Here is a 16,186-nt window from a genome sequence, read left to right on the forward strand (position 1 = left end):
AACAAACAAACAAACAAAAACAAAAAACAAACAAACAAACAAAACAAAACAAAACAAACAAAAAAAAAAAAAAACAAAACAAAACAAAACAAAAAAAAAACACCAACTTGCTGATGCAGCACTAGGAAGGTAAAGCCTCTGCTGAGTCAGGCACGCAGATTTCTCACAGACATGGCACCCGTCCCCTCAAAGTATTACCCTTACCCTAATCTTTTCTTCTGTTACACAATTTCATGTCATGCACAGGCACTTTCACAGTTTTCATCTAGAGGCTCTTAGATGCTATGGGAATGGGCATTAGTGACTACTTTGAAGATAGAATACAAAACGTGACAGCAAGATTGGGCACCTACGGGTCATGCAACCGGGGACTGAAACTTATATTCACAGTGGGACAGCTACATCTTTAAGCAACTGTAAAGCAAGGGCAGCTCACCTGTTTCTCTTTCTCCAAGAAAGACATCAGCACAGCTACATTCATTAACATTTCCTACCTCTCTTCCTACCTAGTCCCAGGATTTCCCATACCTTCCTCCTATTTCTTTTACACTTAACTTCAGATAAAAAGTGTTACATCTGACCCTATAAAAGGGAGAAGCAGTATCAGGTGTCTCCCAAGGAACTGCAGCAAAGACAGGGAGGGCTCTCCTCTAATTAATTCACTGATATTTAACTTTTCCCCTTAAGTCTACCAAAGGATCTGTACTTGCTGGAAAATATTTTGGACAAGCACAGATTTTCAGCATACTGATAGTCATGTCTTGGGTGCATCATTTGGAAGCTGCTTTCCTCCAGACACTGGGAGTGTCTTCATAAGCCATAGAGTTAGTCCTACAGCCCCTTCCTGCAACAGAGCAACAAATGGATTGAAAGACTTGGGAGCATCTCAAAGGAAGGAAAAATGATAAAGCAGCTGGAGGTAGGTAGCGTGAATCATAGCAAGAGAAAAAAAGAAAACCCTGCAACACTTCTGCCTTTTCATCTTCCCATTACAAAGAGCTGATTCATGAAAATAAGATCTTTGTACCTTAAGACCTCCTCTGCTTCTTCTGCTTCTTCCTTTTGCTTCCTGCCAAAAAGCTGTTTCTGGCAGAATAGAATTAGTTGCTGTGAAAGTCATTGTGATGCTGCAGACAAAAGAATCTAGCTCCAGCAAAAAAAGCAAGAAACAACAGAAGCTGAACTTCTGAGGAAAAGCCAATCACATTTCCATGCAGATGCCCAGAGTCATAAAGGTGGAAATTAAAATAGAAAGCCATACAAATATGATTCTCCAGCAAGACTGTCTCCAACAAGGCAGGAAAAACCATCAATAAATCTTCATTATCTGAATTGCTAAGCATATCTAAATAAAAGTAGAAATTCAAATATTAGAACTTGTCTTTTTAAATGATCTTACATAAAACCAACTCTGCATTGCCTGAACACGTTTTACAGAAAGAGATTTTTTCTCTCTCTTACTTCTGCTAGCCCTCTACAGAGGTTTCATTTGCTGGGGTGGCTTTTTCTGCCTACAGGCAAGTGGGAATTTCTGGGCTTAACAAGCTCAAATCCCCATGACATATAGTTCCAAATTTTAGAAGCAACTAAGGTTTTGATTCTTACTTTGCTCCCTATTGGCTTCCTCCCTAATGTATGCAATAGCTGTTGAATCTCAGCTTTTTTTCTCTCAACAGGAGAGAAAAAAATAAGTCCCTGAAGGAAAAGCTTTAGTTTTTCCAGTCACCTTGCTGCTACAATGCTGCAGAATTCCAGGCTCATGAAACAGCACATAAGAGCTTGCAGAAGCAAGGGGCCAATGCAGAAAGCATCAGACTGGACCAAACCAAGAGAGTCTTCTATATTCATCTGGTAAGAAGTCTGAACTTATCTTGGGTAGTACAAACCTAAGGGTCCACTAAAGATAGACATTGCATGAAATCTCATTAACTTCTTGTCATAGAAATAAACTTCTGTGCCTTTTTTTTTTTTTTTTTCTTGTTATATATAGTGATGTTCTTTGGTCCTGATTCCAATCTGAGAGATTGGTTTATTGAAAATATTTTTAAAGTTCCACCACAGTTTACTTATATATCTCCTCTTGCTAACAAAACATGAGGAGAAAAAAAACCTACTTCAAACACAACCATTTTAATTACTTTGTACCTCAAGATTCATTAAAGTTTATTCAATGCTCAAACACTCTAATTCTACATTTCAAAAGATATTAATGTCTTATTTTAGTGCCCTGCATTACTTTAAAGTTGTGCTCAAATCCAAATCAGGATAGAGCACATGAAAACAGACAGAACTTTCAACTTTGAATGCAACATATTCCACTATTTATAAACACTACTGACACATCTGGGGATGGGGGAAAGTAGCATATTTTCATTCACATTACCTAACCCAAGTGATGAAAATGCTTTAAAAGCTATTAGGTAATAGACATAAAGACACAACTGTCCTCAGTTAAGAAAATCCGTCTTTAATTTTTAAAGGCTGGACAAATCTATCTATAGAGAGTCCAAGTCATGTAGTAAAATCTTAAGTAACTTGGCTTTGTTTCAAGATTTGAGGGATTCTTCCAGTTGCCTACTTAAGTTCAGGTTCAAACTAACAAAACCTCTGCTTACCATGGCTATCATCATTCCTCCTGAAATGATTATCTTTTGCAGATGGGTATCCTGCAAGCACTCCCATTTTTCCTGAGAGATGATTAGGACTGAAGGTCTCCCGTTTAATTTCTGTAAATGTGCTGTGAGTAATTAGTCCTAAACAAAATACTGTCAGTTCCATTAGGGCTCTGAAAATAAGGTCAGCATTTCTTAGAATAGCAGAAGCAAGAAGGGATACCTCAGCAAGCAAGTTCATGTCAACCTACCAACTCAGTAAGTCTCCACTGGTTTTATGCAAGTTTAGGAAATAGCCCAACCTTCCAAATAAGAAAATAAGCTATCCCAACGCTGACATTTTCAGTGAGAAGCAGCGGCATTGGGCGAGGGAGGGAAGGGGGGGCTGCAGTACTCAAGGTCATCCCCTGACAAGCCTGGCTGAACCAGGTTTAATGATGGCACACTAGTTACATTCGTGGAGAGAAAGCATTTCACCAGGGTGAAATTTCACATTCCCTGGGGTACTCACCCCCAGTTCAAGGATCCCCTCATCAGGGCCAAGCCTCTTCAAAGCAGGAAGCATAATGTGAGAAAAGAAATTACTGCTCTTCTCCAAAAGTAACGACCCTTACAGTGTGATTCATTCCACAGGCTAAAGATCAAGGCTTACTGCTAATATTGATGAAAAAGGATAGTTACCCTATTTATAATCAGCTAGCATTATCTCATCTTGAGAAACAGTAAGTCAGCAGCTAGCCTCAGGTGATAAGTAGGGGGTTTCCTTAACAGTCCTTTTCATTGGGAAACAAGTTTTTAAAAAACTCAAAAATCACCTAGAAAAGAAAGACACAGTTGTGGTTGCAAGAAAGGGAGTATCTTAACAGAAGTGGGCGGGGGAGGCGGGGCGTCGGTGGAACTAATTAACACTTTCAGCTCGTTCCCCTTCACCACTGTCTGGAAATTCTTTTCTGATACACATTGCCTGCCTAGGGCTTTTTGAGAGACTCTTGTACATCCTCACTGATTACTTCCCCTACTCAGAGAGACAGACTGTCCTTTACCCTAAATGCTTTTATCCTCTTGATGAGGTCTCTTACCCAGCTGGATCCTGCTTCCTTCTCCCACTGAAGTCTCTGAGCCTGAGAGAAGACACCTGGGGACTTTCTACTTTGCTTAGGAAAGAGATATCCTTTCATATCCTAGTATGGGGCTGAAGTGATGCACATCTCCTCCCAACCTGAACTACGGTTTCAGTCCTGGGTGACGGATGTCCCCAGCTGAAAAAAAATCAAAGGAAAGGCTTTTCTCCACTGTTTTCTGCTCTTTTAAAAGCAGGTGTAGATAAAGAACTGAGGAAAGCCCTATAGGGGACAATCCTGCTGTACCCAGACAAAATAATGAGGCTTAAAATCTCTTCTGTATCTAATCTTAGCTAAATCACATCCCCAGTGTCCTCTGCCGTCAGTTTTGCAGGGTGCATTTACTCATCACCCCCCACCTTCCAGACTCTCACACAGTGTCCAGTCCCACTTGGTCACCCCCGACCCCAGGGCCAGAGGTCCAAAGGAGGACCCTCAATGGTCCTTTTGACTTAATCCCCCAAGTGGCCTGTGGGGTGATTCTAAGTTTCACTTCCCAGGCAAGCTAGGTAGTGACTCAAGCCAACAGACAGTATTCTGCACAGACAACGATTTATCTTCTTACAAACTTACAAATCCTTACTTCCCCTCTGAGAGAAAAAAATCCCTAAACATCACCATTGTGATGGAAGAGAGATGCAAAAATGCCTAAAGTTCTTTCATACTGGAACAGAGGCAGAGGAGAGGAGTCCTGTGGTGCAGCAGTGCTTTGGGTTGGTTTGTTTGTCTCTTTTTTGGTTTTTACACCGAAGACCTGGATTTGAATCCTGTTTCACATCACTCCAGTACGACAGAGGCTCTCAAGCTGTGGGCCAAGAGGTCCCTTCCCCAAGGGCTGTGCTTGAGCTTGGGCTCTGAGAAGCAGGTGGCAGTCAGTGCATGGGTGTCTTCCAAGAATCCGCTTGCCTGTTCAGACTGCAAAAGTGCTCCACAATTAATTACACATCTGTGCTACAAAAGATCAGTTCTATAACTGCAGGGGGTGCTATTCATCAGCCTTGAAACATATTGGCAGAGGACAGCCAGGGTCCAGTAGTTGAAATAAAGAAATAAATAACTACAAAAGCAGGAGGTGCTCTGGGTCTTTAGGAGTGAAGTGCAGCAGCAGGACCCAAGTGACCCAGGAGTGGAAAGAAGCCCGGCCCTGCAGACAGTCGGGACGTGGTGCTTCTCACAGGAGCCTCATAAGCCAGAGCAGCAGAGAAACCACCGGTCATCGGGGTGAGATGTGTCGGCAGAGCGGTGGCAGCAAGGAGCCTGCCTGACATCTGCCCTTTTCGTTTCTCAGCCCTCCCTTTTCATGGTGGCAACAAAACATCACATTCCCAGCAGCAAGAATCCAGTCCGAAGTGGCTTCACCAAAGGGCAAATTCAGAAAGACCCCCTTTCACTCATCCCTTTATTTTGAAGCCCTCCTTTCCTGGAGCAGGCATTTAGCAAGTACAAATACACCAGAACGTCAGGCATCCTTCCACTGTCACTATCCTTCCTCCTCCAGACACACACTAACAAAAAATGACGGCTTCCTCAACAGACTGAATGAGCAAAGCCCTTGTGCTGATCCTTAATTGTCTGCGCTTTACTCTCTTGCTCCAGTCATATTATATCACAAAACTCAAAGCAGCCCACCCACTTGCCCCCATCTTTGTCCAAAATCTCAAGTGAACAGTAAATGTGACACGGAAAAAAAAATACCAAATAAGGGAGGGGCAAGCAGCTAACCCCCCACTTCCCCCTCCCCCCCCTCCCCCGTTTTCCTCCTCCCTTTTTAAAAAAATATTTTTTAGGTTGCTCTTTGCTGGTGCACCCACATTGCTATTGTGCAGCTGTCAGTTAAAAAACAACAATCACCAACCCCCAACCCCCCCCCCCCAATGAAGCTATTAAAGCAGAAATCATATCTCACAGCCTTTGAGAATGTGACCCTGAGGCTTTGCCCTTCTCCCTCCTGATGCACCCACATATCAGGGGGGAATAGCAGGCCCCCTCCCCATCCACCCCCGTGCTACTCTGAGCCTGCAGAGCAAGGAAAAATAAAAACAACCGCATCCAAAACCAAACCCAAAGAAATTAAATTTAAAAAAAAAAAAAAAAAATCACCAACGAGAGATACAGAGGGAAGAAAAGTGGGGGGGGGGGGGGGGGGGAGGACACCCCCCACCCGCATACGCATAAATCCCATAACCCGTTCATGGCGGTCTCGGAGAGCACTGCAGCGAGCAGCCAACAGCTGGGGCCTTTGGAACGGGACGAGGCGAGCGGCTCGCCGTGCCCGGCCCCGCCAGGCTCCGGCTGCCCCCGGCCCCCGCCCGCCCCCAGCCCCCAGCCCCCAGCCGGCGCGGGCAGCCCGGGCGGGCACGGCGGCGAGGCGGGGGCGGGGGACACGCACAGGGCGCCGCAGAGCAGACACACGCCTGCCACCGCCGCCGCCGCGCGTGGTCGGCCAGAGCTGGCCTCTGCAGGGCAATTTTCCACTCTCAACTTTCAGGGAGAGGGGGAGAGAGATAAAGCCCATTTACTGTACCTTTCTGGCATCTTTCTCAGCTTTCCCTGCTGCTTCTCCCCACCCCCTTCCGATTTATCTCAGCTACTGGTTTTATAAACCGAGAGGGTGGAGGGTGGGGGGAGGGAAGAGGAGAGGAGGGGGCTTTTTTTCTCTTCTCAGCCTCGTCTGCACCTTCTGTTTGAGCCCGCCGGTGAAGTCACAAGACCGAGTCTCTGACATCACACAGAGCCCACAAACGCCGGATTGTGACTTCACTGCAGGGTAGAACTGGGAGGAATAGGAGAGGGGAGGGGAAAAGGCTCTTATTCAAACACATATCTGCAGTAGTAACAAAGGGAACTCAGGAAATGGCTGGCCAAGAAAATGGCTTTTTTTTTTTTTTTTTTTTTTTTTTTTTTTTAAATAAATAAATCATACTCCCTTCTTTGTTATGGGGGTTTTTTGTTGGTTTTTTTGTTGTCGTTGTTTTGGGGTTTTTTTGGTGGTTCTTCTTCACAAATAAACTTTGTGACCACAGTGGAAATACCTTTTAGAAGTGGGTTTGGCAGGACAGACAGCAAGTGCCAGCCCAGGTGCCATCCTCCAGAGCAGCACAGGCACCAGCAGCTCTTCTGGGACAGAACCACTTGCCATGGCCCCTTTGGACCTGCTGGGACTGGAGGAGGGTGAGGTCCAGGGGTAAAGATCAAGGGGTGGCAGTGGCCACAGGAGAGGCTCGAGGGGGCACAGCAGAGGGGGACTGCAGGGGAAGGATGGAAACAGGCAAATGCTATGGGTTGTGCCTGAGACGGGGAAGGCAGCGCTGAGAGCCACCGGGCAAGCAGGACCACACAGAGCAAACACAACTCTGCGCCACAGCTCTGGGAGATGTGGGCCAGGCACAGCTAAGGCTCATCAGTAGGCACTTGGGATTTTTTCCCCTCACCTGGGGATCTGAAACCACTACTAAACTACAATTTGAGTAAAAGGGGTCAGAGTAAAGTAACAGAGTTGTATGTAAGGCCTAAGCAAGGCAATAAGGAGAAGAGTGGAGTTTTCGATTCCCTAGTATATTTTTAGGTTTTAGGTGCCCTGGGGAGGGGAAGACAGACTGGGATAGATGAAAGAAAGGCCAGGAGACTTTGATGTACTCCCAATATAAGGCAATGCTCCGATGCTGCTGTGGGAGCAAAAGCTGATGACATAAGACTTCTGTAGTCATTTCTGAAATGAAGCCTAGAAGAAAAAAAAAGGCTTATTAATTAGCTATTGGCTTAATGTGACCTGGAAAGTTTTAAGATTTGGGGCTTTTTGTTGTTTATTTGGCTGGTGTATCTTTTTTTTAACAACAATTTTTCAAAATTTAACACCACCTCAAACATGTCAGTAAATAAGCCCAAAAAAATAAAAATCTGTTAATTATTTAAAATGGATTTTTTTTCACCTTTTGAAGCAAGGCAGCTCAAACACTGACACTGTACTAATCATGCCTGAGGGCCAGGAATTCAGAGGAATAAGTCAAGGGCACAGCCACAGCCAAGTGAAATTAAAAATAAATTTAAAAAATTAAACTGTCCTAATTGCAGACGTTATATTTACAAAGTTATTGGAACGGCAGAGTCAAAAGGGAGACAGCTTGTGATCCTCACAGTGCGTCCACTCCTCTCTCCAACTTCCATCCCTGCCCTCATCAAGACCCACAAAGCAATTCCCATCGCCATGTGGACCTGGAAGGGAGGAGAAAACAGCACTACCATCGTAGCCTGCCCTTTCCACAACCTGCCAGTGAGGCAGGAGGGAAATCTGTGGAACAAGCGAGAAGCAGGGAGGAAGCAATCCAGATCCCTGTCATGAACCAGCTGGCAGGTACATTCTCAGCTTGCTGCTGCTGGATGGTGGGAGCACCCCATGAGTGCCTGAAGTGCCCCAGAGGGCTGGCAACAGCCATGGAAACCCAAGACACTTGTCGGAAACTTCTGTACCCCAGCAGCTCTGTGTGCTTCCAGCATAAAATCCAGGCATCCAGAAGATTATCTTCCAGGTTGGAGTTGCGCCATGGCCAAAGCCTCTGTTCCCACATTGACTCTGAATCCTGGTGCCTTGGGGCATCATCCCAGCCCTGGCAGAGCCACAGCGTTAGGGAATATTTCCCCTGTTGTTTTACAGTTTATTCCATGCTGGTACAGCAATAAACCAGGCTGCAATGGATGGAATAAACTCTCCTGCCTCTGCCTGTGAGAGGGAGGAAAAAGGTATGAATTGCAAGCAGGGAGGTCCCCATCCAATCTCATATCCTTCAGCAAGTCTTGCTCCTTGTTTGGCCACAACTTTACTACCATTTTTATATCGACTCCTTTCAATTTTTTAATCTATTTTTTCCCACCCTGCTGACTGCATGAGAGGAAACCTCCATGTTTATCCCACTCCTTCTCTCTCTAAACCTGCCCGTGGCAGGGAGGCAACATGGCTGCCAACATGCCAGGATGCAAGGTGAGGAGGTGAATGGGGGAGAAAAGAAGGCACAGGCATTTGCTGGGAAGAGGAATAAAGGAGGGGGAAAGAGCAACGAATCTAACACATATACACCGACTAGCACGGGCTTGCTCCAGCTTGGCCCACGATGCAATTACCTGACTTGGAGGCTGGCCAAGCCTCCCAGGTTAAGTCCCTCTGTACTTGTGCAAAATGCTGTCAGAGCTGCTGGGACTGTGAATACTCAGAGCTCCAACAGCATGCCTCGGAAAAGGAAAAGAGAGAAAAAAAAAAGAATAGAGACAGGGCAGGGACTGAATGGGCTTATTTTCACACAACTGCAATTGTTTTGTTGATGCAGAAAGGTAATTAAAAAAAGTTCTGATTTCAAACGTGCCACAGAATTCCCAGAGCCCGGAGGCTGCTGCTTAGAGGCAGATTAATCACACTGAATTCTCCATCTAGATATTGCATGCACTCCAAACTCCCACCGCTAATAGCTCTAATATTCTCCTCAGCGTGTGCATGCTGCTGGTGTTATGTTCCAGGAATATTAATTCCCCAACTTGAGCTCCTTTTGCTTGCGCATGTACCCTAGAGGCTTGCTGCTGGGCACCGGGAGATTATGGAAAAGAGAAAACAGGGCTAGAGGAGAACCAGGGTGCAAAGGTACTGGCTGCAACTCCTCAAGGAAAGTCATTAATGTTCTTTGGATAAGCAAGCCGTCCAAATAAAATCTACCTGAAGGCCAAGTTCTTTAAACAAAGACAGCCAACTACACATGCACAAGATGGTTGAAATTAAAATGAGCTCCCAGTGCTGGCTTCGTGTTACCCATTCCCACTACCCTGAGACTTGCTCAAAATCTCAGTCCTGTTAATTGTGAGCTCTGAACTAGCAGTTTCATTTGTGTCTTCTGCTGGTGTCTTCCCCCAGCCCCCCGTGCCCCCAAGCAAGGCTTTGTGCATCTAAAACTCCCACTGCCACACGCCAATGAAAATACAGCAGGTTGTACTGCAAGCATCTGAAGAGCAGGTAGCACTTTACACAGCAAGTCCCTTCTATCCCTAGCAAAACTGACAGGCAAGGGGGGGGTTCATGGTCCAGCTCAAGGCATCCCCAGATCCTCATTCCACACAGAAAACAGGAAAGGGGAAGATGAAGGTAGGAGAGAAACATGTAATTTTTCTTTGCATTCAACTAAGTGCCATTCCTGATAAGCAAGTCAGAGTGTGTGTGATCTATATATATGGACAAAAGGCCAGCTGCTAAGCTTTAAAACCAATGCACACTTGAGAAGTACATTTAAGGTGCCTATGATGTAATTTTCAAAGCTGCTAAATGCCCAGTGCTTCCAGTGCTATTCAGTGAAGACTACAGGTAATCACCAGATTAAAACAGAGTTCCCTAAAACTGGCCATACCAGGACTTTGGAAATTACCACGCAAAAATGGATGGTGCTGGTCATGCTTCTATTTAGTAGGATTACTTGCTTGACAAGAAGCTGTCATGAGCATGATTTTCTTTGTCAAGCAGTCAAAATATGTATCTCTACGTAACATAAATTAGTGTACTTATGTCAGTACTGGAAAATCAGAAGAGGTTTTCCCCTTTTGTTGCAGGTGTTTCTGATAAGCAAACCAGTACCATACCTGAGTCACAGGTTAAACCGGACGTTTAGACCAGCTCATCAGCTGTTTTCACAGCTGAGAACACCTTACCTAGTCTCTAAACTAAAACCTGTAACACCACAGGTGCACAGGCATAGGTGGTGGCCCCCTCCACAATCATGGCAAGTCAGAAAGAAAAGGCATATGTTTATGGCTAAATATTTTACAGGGGGGCTGTTGTTGCTGGGAGAGAAAAGGATAGGAACATTTTTTAAGCTTCTCTTTGCTATCTGTACCATGCAGGTCTACAGTCATACATGCACCTTGAACTCTCAGCCAATTCCTTAAACTTGGCTTCTGCTGCAGGGAGGGAAGGGACAGGACTCCAGCTGAGGCACTGCCTGTTGTAAGGCCCTTGGGGCTGAACTCTGCTGTAGTGGACAAGGAGAGGCATGGGCTTCCTCCACTGTGATCAACCAAGGCACTGGAATCACTCTGTGTGGCTTAGGTGCAAATCCACGATCCTCCTTCTCTCTTTGTGCACAAAAAAATGAAGCTGATAGCAAAGCTGCCATCTAAATCCTCTAATATTGCACATCTGAGATAACCTCAGTTGGTTTTGTTTTTCAAACTCAAATATACCAGGAGGGAAAAAGACAGGAAGATTTCAACCCTTGTCAAACCCTGTCGCCAGCCCCCTGAGTTACAGATCGGTGAATTCTAACACGGGATGAGGGGCTCTTTGCTTTTATCTCCCTGTGCAGCATGTGTACTCAGCCCTTTGCAAACAGATGCTTTGCCCTCCGAAAGGTAACAGGGAGGAAAAGAGCATGAGCACAGAGGAAAGAGAGAGAGAGAGAGAGAGCATGAGCAAGAATGCTATCTGCAGATGTCAATCAGGACTTCAGTCTAGGTCTAACCTGCCAGTCCTGCAAAAGGAGGATACATGAATTTTCTAGTTGGATAGTCAGTGTCATCAAACAAGAAAATTGTGAGATTTAGATTGTAATGCAGTCTCACATTCAGTAAAAAGGCCTTGCTACATGGAGATTATGTGGGACTGAGGAGCCTATTCCTAGCACTTTAAAAATTAAAATTTCACTACAAATAACTCAAATGAAATGGTCAAAAATAGTACAGCATTTCAGACCGTTTTTGTAGAGCATGGTAGTATTTGGCAAGGGGAAAGTGATTGTAGGTAGAATACTGTCAGGTTTAGGGAAAGCTTTCTCTGCATTTAAAAAATTATATGAAGGAAAATAGTCTTAGGAATGAAGCCTAATGATTACATGTATATAGTGTCATCTCCATCTTGGCGTTTAACAGAAATCAACTCCCCCACACCAACACCCTCCCCTCCAGCCACCCACCCTGATATTCTTCTTCACCACTTCCCACCCATTAACCCAGTACCTGCAGTGCAGTGTTCAAGTGGGACTGACGGAGCTGCTGCTGCTGTCATCTCCTCGGAACTGGCAGTCACCTGCCAATCTCGCCCCCACTTCCTCCTCCCTCCTGCTCCCCCCCACCCCTCGTCAGTGCAGCTTTCCCTGGGGATAGATCTCTCTCCCCCTCCTCCAGCAGCCTCACAAATAACTACTGTAAACTCAGTAATATCCCCCTCCACGGTTTTTTAATTACCAGCTGTCCACAGGGCATGAGACTCTCACATACAGGGAGAAATGGGCCAGAGAGTCGGGCTAGCAACAGGCCATTGGAGAGTTTGGGCTGATGTGGGTTTCGGCTGAGAGACGGCTCCTCGTGCTCCATGCACACGGCAGGGCTGGCACAGGCAGCCTGCAAACCCCTGGACGACAGTGCCGCCCTGGGCATGGGCACGTGTAATGTGCCACTGTGCTTAGGGAGGCGGGGACTTGGCCCTGCAAGGGCTGGTGTGGAAAGCTGCTCCTGCAGGACAACGCGATGCGCTGCTACTTTAGCTGAAGAAGCATCATCCAGGACAACATTTGTTTATACAGTATTTTAAATGGGAACAAAAAAAAGTAGGGGAGGGGAGAAAAGGGGAAAAAAAATCAGATGCATTTCTGTTTGTGTATCTTCACCAAATATATCTCTCTTTTCACATATAAAATGGGCGCTTTTTTCCCTTTGCAAGACAATAGCCTTATTTCACCCTATTTTCGTGTGAAAATTTATCCGTCTGTGGCCTGAGGCTTTTTCCTTACCCTTTTATTAAATGGACATGGCTTACTGAACTTTCAGACAACCTCTCTACCTAGTATTTGTTTGTTCACACCCATTTACACTCTCTTGATTTTTAATAGGTCTGAATAAGGCTTATTTTTTTAAACACTCAGTTAATGAAGTTTTATCTGAATAGTCATAAGCCTATTACAGCTCACTTTGTGCATCAAATTCCCCCTCCCCCCTAGAGGTTAAACAAGACCAGAAATCCTTTTGTATTTGAAATAACACACTGGGAAGAAAAGAAGCAAAGAAGGATAAAAAAGCCCAAGCCCCCCATTAGATCCCTTTTAAATCAAAAAGAGACACTAGAAAAGGGGAATAACACAAGGCACTTTCCCCCTTCCCCCTCTTCATTCTTCTCCTTCCTCTTTTGTAGGTCACCTTTACTATGAAGACATTGATGCTTCAAATCTTCATTTGCTTAAATAAAGAAGTAAGTTCAACACCCCAATTAGGTAACCACTGCACCCCAGGCGGGCAGTGAATGGGAAGGGACATTCAGGGAGGGAGTCACCCTGCCTAATGTGAGGACTGGGTCCTCAACACACGAGTGGGACTGGGGGGGGTCTTCCCTGGGAAACAGCAGGCACTTTTGGAAGAGGACAAGTTTGACAGCATGGCACTGGAAATGCTGGGCTCGAGTGGAAGGGGAGGAGACAGACATGGTGTGCTGAGGGATGGCCCCGATGCTGGCCTCTGCACCCTGGGAAGGGCTGAGGGCAGCAGTCGAGGGGAAGGGCATGGCAATCGTGACCTAGGAGTCCTTTAGCTGCAGTCCCTCCATCCCGGCAGAGCATCCTGGCAGACGAGAGAGCCCCCACTTCCCTGAAAGAAACAGCAGCCTTCCCAATGCTTCATTAAACTAACACAGCTTCCTGCCATTGCCCCGGCAACCGACACAGGCCTCCTGTTTGCCAGCTGGGGGAATTAAAGGAAGCCTGGCAGCCAGCCCTTGGCTCCTCCAAAAGCTCCCCTTACACAGTCAGAAAGCATCCCCTGGCAGGGGAGGAGACCAGGTGGCTCCCAAGGTGCCAGCTGAGATGGGGGAATCCTGCCCACCCCCACTCTCACAAGATACAGTCCCCAGGGGGCCAAAGACCCTGCCACTGCAACAAGCACTCCTGCTGGAAGGCAACACAAAGCTGGAAGGCTCACCAAAATGGTCCCCAAACTGGAAAAGGACTAAATAACCCGTGGATGGTCCAATAGTGGGAAGGTGGACACTATTCCTCTCCACAGCATCACCTCTGTCCAAATGAGATCGATCAATAGTTCACATTAATCAGCAACACATACCTCTGGCTGCCCATCCACCAGCTGAGTGAGCAAATTGTATCCTGTCCCTGGTTTGCATCCTTTCATCCCTGGTTTTTCTCCTCTCTCTTAAACTAGATATACTGTGGGGTAAGCCTTTACATGACCCCCACTTCAGCCCCTTGGTGGATGAAGAAGGCACCACAGACCACCAGCTGCCCCACCCTTTGCTGCTCATCCTTAGAGAAAGCTGTTTCAGGAAAAGTTCCAAATGGAGTTGTGTTATACCAGTCTGTGGATGCCCCCCGCTCTTCTACCTGTTCTTAATCCATCCATTCAAAACAAGTAGATGGGCCCTTCAGCCAAGGCAGAGACACCCCTCTTTAAGTCCTTAGCAAAGCAGCTCTGCCCAGATTCCAAAATCAGACTTGCTGGGCTGCCGTGGATGTAACACACCAGCTGCTTCCAGCACGTTCTTCCCACTACTGTCCCAGGCCACTGAAACCACAAAGGAAGCTCGGCAAATTGGTGAGGAGAGGAGAATGTATCACTTCAAAACAGCAATGAATGAAGTAGTACTATTCACTTGCTTGGGCATCCACATCTGTTCTGTCCTGTTTTCCATGACTACTGGCTGTGAGCAGAGGTCTCACAGCATTAAGTATTTATTCAGCTCTTGGTTTTGTCAGCTTCTGATGCCACCAACGTGTTTCAATTCTGCTTGAGAAACTACATTGCTGATTTTATTTTTAATCCAGGAATCCCAAAACAACCATACAGAGGTACCTCCAATCTCCCCAGTAGCAGCCTGCAGTAGCTCTGCAGCACACATTTCATAACAAACTTAACTGTCTGGAGAGACCCACCTTTGAACAATCTATGCCCTACTCCTCTCTTATTTTGTGATGATACTTAGCTTTGTGAAATACTACTTAGCTCCATTTGAAACAATTAAGGAAAAAAAAAGGAGGAAACTAAAGAAATTAGTACATTCCAGATTCTGGCCACAGCTCTGCATTGCATGAAGAAGTGGCACGTGGAAAATGTGGAGCTGTTTATAAGCCTTAAATAACAATCTCTTGCAGGGGCAAACGTAAAGGTAGTGAGTCCAAGCAGCCTTACAAAAATTAGCTCAGCGATCCCACCTCAGTGACAGAAGACAGCACTGTACTTAAAGGTGTTTGAGGAAATCTTGAGCAGAGGGAAACAGGGGTAGGATAATACAATCAAATACCTTTCTTCAGTGGAAAGCTCTCAAAAAGAACTGTTACAGACTGTGAAAGGGGGGAGTCTTTGAGGTTAAAGGGACTGTAAATTATAGTGGGAAGAATACTGCCTTATCTTTGATGAGGGATGTAGAAAAAAGGGGACACTTTTCAGTCCTTGCAAGAGAAATTAAAAGGTGAAGATGTGTGTGCAGACCACTGCAGGTAATGGCCATTAGACTGGGGAGCCTGGCAAAAAGTTGCAAGCCTGCCACTGGTCCTAGTTTAGCCATGTCTCCTTCTCTGAAGTTTTTGATATTCTCACCTTCTGGATCTCACCTTTTGTGGGGCTCTGACCTCGCAAAAAAATCACACACAGAAAAAAAGGCAGGTTCCTATTTCTTAAGCTTTTCTTTGCAGGAATAAAAGTCAGATCCTGGAGATGCTTTCCCCAAACGTTTTTCCCAAAAGAAAGCCAAATTATGTTTTTATTTGTTGGGTTTTTTTCCCCTTCAGGTATTGCCGAGGTGTGGAGGGAGAGGCGGCAAAGTCCTGAGGCAAAGAGAGACCTGTAACAACAATTTGGACTGTCCCCACCTCTCCAACTGGGAAGCACTTACAGCCTGCTGTTGCCAAACCTACTTTTATTTTTTCCGTGCTCCTCACTAATTAAACCTTCAGTCAGGTCTGCCTCTCCTCCCACCTGGACTAGTTCAACTCCCTGCTTTCACATGTGTTTCATTCTTCTCCAGACCCAGGAGATTTAAGTTTCCCGGAGGATGGGATGGGTAAGGAGCGGTCTGGTCTCCTGGCTCAGGCGAAACACGGTCCCCCTCTGGCTGCCCTCCTCTAGGGCTGGTTTTCCGAGCAGAAGGAATCGCTGTCAGCGAGCCAAAGGCGCGCAGGGCTAAGGAGAGAGGTGCTGTCTCCGTGTGCGCACCGCGTCCTCCTTCACTGCTGCCATACATGATTAATCATCTCTGAGACACGCCTGCTGCTTCCCTCTGGCTCTCCAGCAACCACAACAGCGGCGGGCAGCAGCAGCTGAGAGCACAGAGACCTCCTCAGGTTCCCGGCCCCAGCCCAGCGAGCGTTTCCCAGCGGGGACCTCTGATGGTCGCACTCATCTCTCCCGCACATGCCGGTCCTGCTTCACGGCCTCGCAATTAATCGTTCCCCTCCCATTTTCAAACTCGGCTCATCTCCCACCCCTCCCCCC

General features: G+C 46.2%; 1 protein-coding gene across 9 annotated transcripts in view; it reads right to left on the minus strand.

Annotated features, from left to right (window-relative positions):
* Positions 1-16,186, minus strand: part of TCF20 (transcription factor 20) — a 130,908-nt gene that overhangs the window by 70,025 nt on the left and 44,697 nt on the right. For 2 of the 9 annotated variants that reach the window (XM_083858993.1, XM_083858995.1), the window contains exon 1: positions 6,258-6,303. The exons of the other annotated variants lie outside the window; for them this stretch is intronic. The gene's annotated coding sequence lies outside the window, so the exon portion shown is untranslated. Of the gene's footprint in view, positions 1-6,257; positions 6,304-16,186 lie in introns of those variants that run through there. 9 annotated transcript variants of the gene reach the window in all.

This window comes from Zosterops lateralis, assembly GCF_965231275.1.
Source record: "Zosterops lateralis genome assembly, chromosome: 4".
Classification (NCBI taxonomy): domain Eukaryota; kingdom Metazoa; phylum Chordata; class Aves; order Passeriformes; family Zosteropidae; genus Zosterops; species Zosterops lateralis.